A 9,582-nucleotide genomic window follows, 5' to 3' on the forward strand; every position below is an offset into this window, starting at 1 on the left:
CAGTGGTAACGAACCCGACGAGTATCCATGAGGATTCGGGCTCAATCCCTGGCCTTGTTCAGTGGGTTAAGGATCCAGTGTTGCCGTGAGCTATGGTGTAGGTCGCAGGTGTGGCTTGGATCCCATGTTTTATGGCTGTGATATAGGTCGGCAGCTGCAGCTCTGATTCAACCCCTAGCCTGGGAACTTCCATATGCCAAGGGTGCCGCCCTAGGACAAAAATAAGAAAGGAGTTCTCGTTGTGGCTCAGCAGTTAACAAACCAGACTAGCATCCATGAGGACGAGGGTTCGATCCCTGGCCTTGCTCAGTGGCTTAAGGATCCAGCGTTGCCATGAGCTGTGGTGTAGGTCACAGACAAGACTCGGATCCTGTGTTGCTGTGGCTGTGGTGTAGGCCGGCAGCTACAGCTCCAATTCGACCCCTAGCCTGCACCCTGCAGGTGCAGACCTAAAAAGACAAGAAAAAGGGGGGCGGGGGGAGGGACTACTCCGCCATCATGTAATGCTAGATTCTCCTTGGACTTCTAAGGTGAAGAGGATTAAAACAAAAAGAGTGAAAGGAAAATATAAAGGGAAATGGAACTAGGATTAAATGGAAGAATGAAGGGAAAGAGAATGAGAGAGGAGAGAGAATAAAAGGAGGAAATGGAGAAAATAGTGGGGGAGAAGGGGGAGGACTGGGGAGGAAGATGCAGATAACTGAAAAATGACGATAAAGGTGTCAAACGGTCTCTGGCATCAGGGCCTTGATCTGTCTCCATGGGACAGAAGGCACTTTTCAGAATGTCCTTTGTATTAAAATTAAAACATGACACATGTCACTGGGACGCCCCATCAGAAATAGTCTTTGGAGATAACAGTTTATTGGACTAGAGAACTCTGCTAATCCCCTCACACCCACAAAGCATCTGCTGAAAAATAGCCTCCAAAGACAGTCAACCCTCTGATATTTCTATATTAGCTCCATGAACAGAGAGGCTTTCAATTAGTGGCAGGAATTACACTTGTGTTACTATGGGTGGTGTTCACAGGATGGAGGCGATTACAATGCAGGTTGCGTCCCTTAAAGCCAAATGATCTGCTCTTTTTAGTGGCTGGTATCAGAAAAATATAGCAAGACTGTCCAGCAGATAATCCCCGAATCATGACAAGTAATAAATCTGCCTGCTGAAAAATCTTTAAGAAAACTTCCTCGGAGGGAAAGGGAAGACGCGGGAGGTAAAACCATATGTGCCAAGCCGCTGATATCAAAATTGTAATATTGCTCCCAGCTCAAATTTCGTATTTTATCCTTGTTAAAATAGGAGACAGGACAATGCTGTGAAGCCATCTTTATGGAACTTGAATTTTTAATGCCGTGTGGCCTGTGAACCAGACTGAAAGAAAACAGCTGGAAACCGGTACATTTCTGGCAATTGTGATTTCTGAAAACTAGTGGAAGTAATAAGACATCAAAATGGTCTTTTAAGTTTTGTCTTCAGCATGAAGCTTCCAGCCTGGAGTGGGGACATGTAAAACTCCAACCGACTTTGTTGATTAATGGAAATTTATAAGCATACAATGTCACCCCGAGGAAGGCAAAAATGACAGCTCAGGGACCCCATGGGGGAGCCTCCTGGTACTGACCTTTGGGTGGGAGGGGGCGTCACAGGATGGGGGCAGGGGTGCCGGTTCCCTAATGCAAAACATGAGTCTCCTCCACCCTTCTGTGTTTTCACCTCCTGACCCAAATTTGGTGTCGGAGAGAGAAAAATGGAAGTGGGCACTGAATGCTTTTTGGTCTTTTAAAATTTATTTTTATTATTTATTTATTTTGCATTTAGGGCTGCACCCGAAGCCATGTGGAGGTTCCCAGGCTAGGGGTCCCATTGGAGCTGCAGCTACTGGCCTATGCCACAGCCACAGCCGCGCCAGATCCTTAACCCACTAAGCGAGTGATCCCTTAACCCAGGGATCAAACCCGCATCCTCATGGATACTCGTCACCTTCGAAACCCGCTGACCCACAATGGGAACTCCAAATTCTTTGGTCTTTCTGGATCTGCTTATGAATCAGTGCAAACCATGACGTCCTACAGGTAATCCTTATCTGTTTCTCCTTCTTAAATAGCTCTTACTTCCCCAAATGTATGTAGAGGAAGCCTGCAATTCCATCCACACAAAACCACAAGTCTCAGACTTCAAAGGGAAAAAACCCTTAAACTATAATGTCTGTCCTTTAAACCCAGTCCTCCACAGCCCCTCCTCCACCATGCAGCCTCTCTTAAACACCCCAAACCTGTCCTTTTATACCATAAACCCCCTCACTGGGGGTGGCCTACAGTGGCATCTTTGCCCCACCTTTGCTATGTTTTATGTCTGCACCAGATTAAAACTGTCTTCTGGAGTTCCCGCCGTGGCTCAGTGGTTAACGAATCTGACTAAGAACCATGAGGTTGCAGGTTCGATCCCTGGCCTCGCTCAGTGGGTTAAGGATCCGGCGTTGCCATGAGCTGTGGTGTAGGTTGCAGACGCGGCTCAGATCCTGTGTTGCTGTGGCTGTGGCGTAGGCAGATAGCTGTAGCTCTGATTAGACCCCTAGCCTGGGAACCTCCATATGCCATAGGAGCGGCCCTAGAAATGTCAAAAAGACCAAAAAAAAAAAAAACTGTCTTCTCATATTCTTTAAGCAAAACAGAACACCCAGGGGGTGTAACTACACAACCTGCTCATTTGATTTTCCCAGACAGACCCTCCTGTCTCCATCCTATCATTTGAAAAATGCAGATTTGGTATCCTTTGCCCTAAACAGTGCAAAGAGAAAACTAGACCAAGAACCTTAGCAATCAAAATTCCCACAGTTTTCTCTAAAATTCCAGTAAACAGAAATTCCTTAAGAGAAGGAAATGAGGCTCTCCAGAGTTATAAATATTTTTAAGAATGGCGGGAGTTCCTGTCTTGGCTCAGCGATTAATGAACCCAACTAGCATCCATGAGAATGCAGGTTCGATCTCTGGCTTCGCTCAGTGGGTTACGGATCCAGTGTTTCTGTGAGCTGTGGTGTAGGTTTCAAACCCCGCTCAGATCTGGCATTGCTGTGGCTATGGGTGTAGGCCGGCAGCTGTAGCTCTGATTGGACTCCTAGCCTGGGAAACTCCATATGCTGTGGGTGTGGCCTTAAAAGAAAAAAAAGAAGAAGAAGAAGAAGAAGAATGGCAGGAGGGTCAAAGACAGCCTGGCAAAAGCTCACTCTGAACCCCAGACATGCAGGTCCAAGAGGGAGGTATCCCCTTCACTGCAGGAGAACAGGAGGAAGAACTTGTATATATGTTTTTAATTTTAATGACTAAACCCCAGTGTATGGAAGTTCCCAGGGCCAAGGATCGAAGCTGAACTGCAGCTATGACCGCTGTGGCAATGCTGGATCTCTAACCCACTGCACCAGGCCGGGATCGAACCCATGTCCCTGAAGCAACCTGAACCACTGCAGTTGGAGTCCTAACACACAGTGCCACAGTGGAAACTCCAAATTGTTGTCTTTAATTTACAGTGTTATTCCCTCAATAATATCGCTTGAGCCTCTATTATTTTCCAGGCACAAAAAGTTTCTATATTTTCAAGAAATATTGCAAGCATTTTCTTATTTACGGATAAAAAAAGATCTTGCAAAAATATGTGAATTGGCTGATGACTTTTATACCCAACATGAAGGGCTATATGGAAATTCAGTCCATGCAGATGGATAGATGTGTCCCCATCTGCCTTGTACAGACACATGCGTGCACACACATCCTCTCACTTCTATTATTTTCTTTTTTGGGCAAAGACAGGGAGGATCGGATCCTTAAGAACAACATGTCAATGTCAGCAATCTCAGGAGAGAAAGGGGAGGGGGTCCCTCCTGGGAAACAGCCAGAGAGCCACCTGCCCTGGGGAGGGAGGGAAGGCATGTCTGCCTCTAGGGAGATGGCGGGAACCCCGAGCTCTCATTCCCTGGCTCGCAGAAGGCATCCCACATGGTCTGGAGCACTGACCCTGAGTCAGCGTGGGCACTGCATGGCTTGCCAGGGTGGGAGGGCTGGTGACACTGAGACTCTTTGTGAGCAGCTGAGCAATTCCAGGGTGGGGGTGACGGGCTCAGAAGCCACAGCCTCTTGTCCAGCAGTCAGATTCAGAGGGAGAAAAGAAGAAGCTCTGGTTCCTGGGCACCACTGGGGTCCTGCTGCTTTGAAACAGCCTTTGTCTTGCTACAGGATTCCTCCCAGGGCTGGGCATGCCTACAGAGCCTGCCTGGACATGGGTCAGCAAGCCTGAACTAAAGCAGAAGGACTCCAGTTAGGAATTAAGAAAGAACTTCCTGGTCGAAAACGTGAGAAGACATGAAAACAGGCCAGGGAGTATGCCGGTGGGGAAAAAAAAAAAAAAAGTAGACAGTTAAAATGAGGAATAATGAAATGTAATCCAGCCCCAAATATTAGAAATGCATGTAGAATCTCCACGATCCTATGGTAGAAATGAACACAATATTGTAAATCAATTATACTGCAGTAAAATAAATTTTTAAAAGTGAAAATAAATCTCTTCCACTTTTATTTCTACCCTCTCTGTCTCACCCTGGAGCATGTAAAAACCAGTCTGAGATTGAGCGGGGCTCTGTTGTCAATTCTGAGGACGAGGCACTGGGATTTTCTAGGAAGCAATGAATTTCTACCATTTTAAAATCAAGAGGAGGAGTTCCTGTCGTGGTCCAACAGTAGCAAATCCACATAAGCACATGGGTTCGATCCCCAGCCTCGCTCAAATCCTTATCTGGCATTTCTGTGGCTGCGACGTCGGCCAGGAGCTATAGCTCTGATTTGACCCCTACTCTGGAAACGTCCATATGCTGAGGGTGCGGGCCTAAAAAGACAAAGTAAATAAATAAAAATTTTAAAAATAAAATAAAATTAGGAGAATTCTCTTCTATCATGAATTAAGCTATAACAACGTGTTAATAAGAAAGACTACAGGCTTGCAGTGTTCTGAGAGAAGAAAAGGAAGAGAAGAATTGAGGCAAGGCTCAGGGGGCATGTCCACTGTGCTGCAGCAGGTTAAGGATCCAGCGTCATTTCTGCAGTGGCTCCGGTCCCTGATGAGCCATGGGTTCGATCCCCAGCCCAGCAAAGTGGGTTAAGGATTTGGCCTTGCCACAGTTGTGGTGTAGGTTAGGCTGTAGCCTGGATTCAATCCCTGGCCCAAGAACTTCCATATGACGTAGGTGCAGTCAAAAAAAAAAAAAAAAAAAGGAGGAGCTTGGTGGCTGGATTATAAGGGTCATGGTCAGGATTTTGAACTTGAAACCAAGAGAGTGGTCAGGAAGTGAAAGTCCAGAGGAAGTGTCATTTGTTTGGACCAGCACAGCTGTAAGGAGATGGAGAGAGAGGCGGGATTCAGATGAGCACCCATGAGCAGCTGATGCCCTGGGAAGGGAGGGAAGAAGGAATCAGAGGTGGTGCTGGGTCTTGACAAAGCAGCAGTGTGGCTGTCATGTCATTTATTGATTTGGGGAAGATGAAGGGAAGGACAGGCTTGCTCTGTGCTTCTGTGCATGTGTGTTTCCAGGCTAGATTGACAAATCCAAAGAGAGGTCAGGTCCAGATTGTGTTTTCTGACCTGACATTCAGGGAGAAATCTGGGCTAGAGCCAAAGATGGGGGAACACTCAGTTTATTTCTCATGTCTGAGTTCCAAGGGATTGATGAGGTTGTCCAAGCAGAGGCTATGGAGTGAGAAAAGAATTGTGGGGATGAGGAGTTCCCATTGTCTCAGCAGGTTAAGCACCTGACTTTGTGTTTTTAAGGATGCAGGTTCAATCCCTGGCTTCGCTCAGTGAGTTAAGGATCCTGTGTTGCCACAAGTTGTGGTGTAGGTCACAGATACAGCTTGGATCTGGTGTTGCTGTGGCTGTGGTGTAGGCCAGCAGCTGCAGCTCCAATTTTACCCCTAGCCTGGAAACTTTCATATGTCATGGGTGCAGCCCCAAAAAGACAAAAAAAAAAAAGGAGTATTTTGGAGAGGGATCCATCAGAATTGGAAGGGAAATATACACAAGATGGCGGAAAACTAGAAGACCTTATAGGATGCCAAGAAGTGGCAGAGGAGGAAGAAGAAAATCAAAAGAATATGGTGACATGTGGTTGAAGGCAGGAGACAGTGGAGGAGAGTGGATGGGGTGGGATGACATGGGGAAGAGGTGAGAGCAGGAGAAGCCCAGAGGAGTGATCATGAACTTGGTCCGGCATTGTTACTGCAGTGGCTCAGGTCACTGCTGTGGCATAAGTTCCATCTCTGGCCTGGGAATTTTGGCCTGTTGCTGGTATGGCCAAAAACCAAAAAACCAAAAACCAAAACCAAAACAAACAAACAAAAAAACCCCACCGAGTTTCAAAGACTTAACATGAAAAAACAATGTGAAACATACCATGAATAATTTTATATGATTACATCTTGGAAGGAGAACAGATTGGATATACGGAGCTAAATAGATTCTTACAATTCATTTTATCCATTTCTTTTTTCCCAAGTTTTATTGAGATAGGATTGACATTCAATACTGGATACATTTAAGATGTAAGGCATAATGATTTGACTTACAGCCATCACCTATTTCTTTTCACTTTATTTAAAAGTGGCTACTGGAAGTTTTTATTTTATTTATTTTGTATATTTATTTATTTTTTTAAGGCTGCACCCGCGGCATATGGAAGTTCCCAGGCTACAGGTCAAATCAGAGCTGTAGCTGCCGACCTACACCACAACCAAAGCAACGTGGGATCTGAGCAGCGTCTGTGACCTACACCACAGCTCATGGCAACACCAGATCCTTAACCCACTGAGCGAGACCAGGGATCAAACCCACATCCTCATGGATACTAGTCAAGTTTATTACCGCTGAGTCACAACGGGAACTCCCTGGAAATTTTAAAATTACAGCTTCTTGCTTGTTCTTTTGGCAGTTCTGGCCTAGAGATGAAATGAGAATACAGGGCACAGGGACCATGAGGGGACAGGAGTGTACTCCAGTGGTTAAGGTAAGTTTGGATAATTTCAGTGGAGTCTAAGTGAAAAGAACTTCTAAATACAAGCAGAGAAGGGACGGTACAGGGTTCCTGGAAATTCCTCAGTAGAAGGACCATAGTCTTTAAGGAGATTCAGGCACAGAAGATCTGTCTTTGCAAAAGGATAGAAAAATAACCCCTTAATAACTAACCAAAGGGGAAGACGTTTGTGGAAGGGTAACAGTTTGGAAAAAGCACAGGCAGTGGTCCCATGAGGGCTTCCTTCCTCTCAGTCTCCTGTTCCTCGAGCACCTCAATCTGCAGACAGTCCATCTGAAGTTTGGTCCTGATGTTTGAAGCCAGGGTTTGAAGGGTAAGGGCACTGGAGGCGAAAGGGCGCTCCTGCTGTTAGTTAGTCTCCACTGTGAATTCATGTGGGAGATGTGCCTTATCTTCCTGAGTGCAAGGACTTGGGAGGTAGGGGGTCTGGGGTGAAACTGTAACTGCTCCCCAACCTGCAACCTGTTGTGTGACCTCTGCTAAGTCAGATGCCCCCTCTGACTTGGTTTTCTCCTTTGTTCAGGAGCTTGGATGCTATACCTACTGCATGCAGGCTTGGCGTGTGTTCTAATGAAGTCATGTGTGTACCTACAGTACAAAGCCAGAGCAGGGAAGGCAATGAATCCCACTGATTGCTGTTAATGTTTAATCCCTTTAACAGTTCTGCATGGTGGGGATTGGTATCCCCATTTCACAGGTGATGGTTTGAGAATCTGGACTGAAGCCTTTCTTCCATGCTACCTTGGATGAAACACAGGTTACTGGGAAATTGAACAAGTGCTCACGAACTTGTGACATCAGGTCAGGCTGGGGTGATGGTGGGAGGGCTGGCCCATCTCTTCCAGGATAGAAGGCTCCAGAGAAGGCCCCCACATCCAAACATCTCAGGAGGCTCTCTCGCCGCCCCTCCGCCACTCTCTTTCTCTTCTCTCCGTGGAAAGCTGCAGCTCAGTGTTTTGATAGCCTATGCAAAGTAGATGATGACTTTTGGTCCATCTGTAGTTTGCACTTTTCATCGAATACATCAGCTCAAAATCTCTCGCCTTTTTAGTGCACCAGCAGGTGAGTCACGTTAACCCTCCCCCCCACCCCCATTTCTGTGGAGGATCCAGGACAGAGGAGAGAAGAGCCTACCTTTAGGTGCATTTCTTTTTATTTGTCTGGGGTTTATTTATTTATTTATTTGGTCTGCGCCTGCAGCTTGCAAAAATTCCCAGGCCAGGGTAGAATCAGAGATGCTACAGCTGCCAGCCACAGTCACAGCCACAGCAACACGGGATCCAAGCCATATCTGTGACCTACGGCTCAGCTTGTGTGCAATGCTGGATGCTTAACCCACTAAGCAAGGCCAAGGATTGAACCTGAATCCTCATGTATACTAGTCAGGTTCATTACCGCTCATTCTTTTTTTTTTTTTTTTTCAGTTTTGTTATAATTGCAAATTTTATTTTATTTAATGATTTTTATTTTTTCTATTATAGTTGGTTTACAGTGTTCTGTCAGTTTTCTACTATACAGCAAAGTGACCCAGTCACACACATATGTATACATATATACTTTCTTTTTCTTGCATTATCCTCCATCATGCTCCATCATAAGTGACTAGATATAGTTCCCAGTGTTATACAACAGGATCTCATTGCTTATCCATTCCAAAGCAATAGTTTGCATCTACAGAGATTCATTCTTTAAGGTTTTATAGTCATTTAGCAAGATTTGTTTAAAAGCTGGCATCAAGTAGCTCCTGTAGAAGATAAAAGAGGGAGTTCCCGTTGTGGCTCCGTGGTTAACGAATCTGACTAGGAACCATGAGGTTGCAGGTTCGATCCCTGGCCTTGCTCAGTGGGTTAAGGATCCAGCGTTGCCGTGAGCTGTGGTGTACGCCGCAGACGCAGCTCGGATCCCACATTGCTGTGGCTCTGGGGTAGGCTGGTGGCTATGGCTCTGATTAGACCCCTAGCCTGGGAACCTCGATATACCAGGGGAGCGGCCCTAGAAAAGGCAAAAAGACCGAAAAAAAAAGAGGACTTTGGTTACATAGAGTATGGTGCCTCCATTCATTAGCATGCTGTGTAAGCACGGAAGATGATGACCATGGGGTTCTCCATTTATTGACCCGGAAAAACATTCAAGGTACTTTCTCCAAAAGAAAGTTACAGAAGCACAACCCCTCCAGGTCTGCTTAGAAAGAGACCTCACATTATGGAGATGTGAAAATTTACTACTAAATGGTGGATCTTTCTTTTTGCTTATTGTACTTTCCAATTTTTCCATTATGAATAGAGACTGACCTTGTAAATTCATTTTAAATGTAGGTCATCTACTTGGCATGACTGATAAGTTACTTTATGACACTGAACAAGAATCACCCTACTAATGGGTACTTAAAGAGAGTGGGGTACTAGAGTGGCAGACTCTGATGAAAATAAAATTCTGAAATATGGGGATTAAAGACTGCTGAGAGGAAGATGAGAGAGCCCACAGTGGGGCGAGTCGCCTCCCCCTTT

Source organism: Phacochoerus africanus, chromosome 15 (assembly GCF_016906955.1).
Source record: "Phacochoerus africanus isolate WHEZ1 chromosome 15, ROS_Pafr_v1, whole genome shotgun sequence".
Lineage (NCBI taxonomy): Eukaryota > Metazoa > Chordata > Mammalia > Artiodactyla > Suidae > Phacochoerus > Phacochoerus africanus.